The 1,493-nt window shown below is 39.0% G+C and overlaps 1 pseudogene; it reads right to left on the reverse strand.

The window, feature by feature from the left end:
• Positions 1 to 383: 383 nt before the first annotated feature.
• On the reverse strand, positions 384 to 982 carry LOC105855136 (large ribosomal subunit protein uL6 pseudogene; annotated as a pseudogene).
• Between the last annotated feature and the right edge of the window lie 511 nt (positions 983 to 1,493).

Here is a 1,493-nt window from a genome sequence, read left to right on the forward strand (position 1 = left end):
CATTGGGTAGTTTTTTGTTTGTTTGTTTTTTGAAGAACTGATAAATTCTCAACTCCCTGAGTCTTTCCTGTTTGTGAGTAGCATTTACCCCTGGATAATAAATTGGCTGAGTGTAATATTCTTCAGTCATACTTTCTTTCCCACAGAACTTTGTACACACTGTTTCACTGTCTTCTGGCACTGATTGTTTCTATGGATAAATACAAGGGAAGTCTGTTTTTTTTATTATTATTCCTTTGGCAACTTGCCTTTTCTACTTGGCTATCTGAAGAACTCTCTCTCTTTTATAATTCAAGTTAAATAATTTTTTTTCGCCAAACCAACAGCTCTTTTATTGCACCATCAAAATTACAACTACATCTTAGTAATCATGTGGTGTCTCATGTGGCTGGACAACTCTTAGATCTTATTCATCAGCCTGCTGAACTGTTCCTTTTTCAGAGACATAGATACCATCCAAAAATTTTCTGATATCCTTGTTTTTAACTGTTGTGGCCTGCTGAATCAATGCAGCCGAATTTGAAACAAGCTCAATGTCATTTCCTTCGAGGATCAACTCATCTTTCTGTGCTTGAGATACCGAACAAGCAACACCTGGCCTCATCCGAACCCTGCGGATGTATTTTTCACCTAAGAAATTTCGTATTTCAACAAGAGACCCATTCTCCTGGATAACAACGTTAATGGGGAAGTGAGCATACACAGACTTCATCTTGTAACGGAAACCCAGTGTGACACCCTTGATCATGTTCTGTACATGACTACAAATAGTGCGAACAGTAGCCAGTTCCTTTCTATTTCCCCACCATTTGTCAACCCAAAGCCTCTTCTTTTTCTTTCCGAGACTAAGTTCTACATTGATGTGATTGAAGTCCCTCTGCAGGGTTCCTCTGGGACCCTTCACAATAACTGTACGTCCCTTAAGAGTGATGTCCACATTTTCTGGAATGTCGACAGTCTAATTGCTGAGAATGGGCTTCATTTTCGCGGGAGATACGGCAAAGAGCTCAAGTTAAATAATTTAACCAGGATATGTCTCCAGCTTAATGATTCTATATACATTTTTTTCTTGGTATGTGATATGCTTTTATATTCTGTTGATTTAGTCCTTGCTTTATTTTGAGAAAATTTATTCACAATAGATTTCTGAATACTTTTCCATTCTTTTTGTTGAAGTCTCTTTGAGCTCTTGTTTTATTAACTCTGTCATAATGACTTAAAATAAATAAATATTTATTTATTTATTTATTTTACAGACAGTGTCTCACTCTGTCACCCAGGCTGGAGCGCAATGGCATCCTCATAGCTCACTGCAGCCTTGAACTCCTGGGCTCAAGTGATCCTCTTGCCTCATCCTCTCCAGTAGTTGGGACTACAGGCGTGTGCCACCATGCTCAGCTAATTTTTAAAATTTTCTGTAGAGATGGGGGTCTCACTGTGTTGCCTAGACTGGTCTTGAACTCCTGGCCTCAAGTGATCCTCCCGTCTCCACC

Source organism: Microcebus murinus, chromosome X, assembly GCF_040939455.1.
Source record: "Microcebus murinus isolate Inina chromosome X, M.murinus_Inina_mat1.0, whole genome shotgun sequence".
In the NCBI taxonomy this organism is placed as follows: domain Eukaryota; kingdom Metazoa; phylum Chordata; class Mammalia; order Primates; family Cheirogaleidae; genus Microcebus; species Microcebus murinus.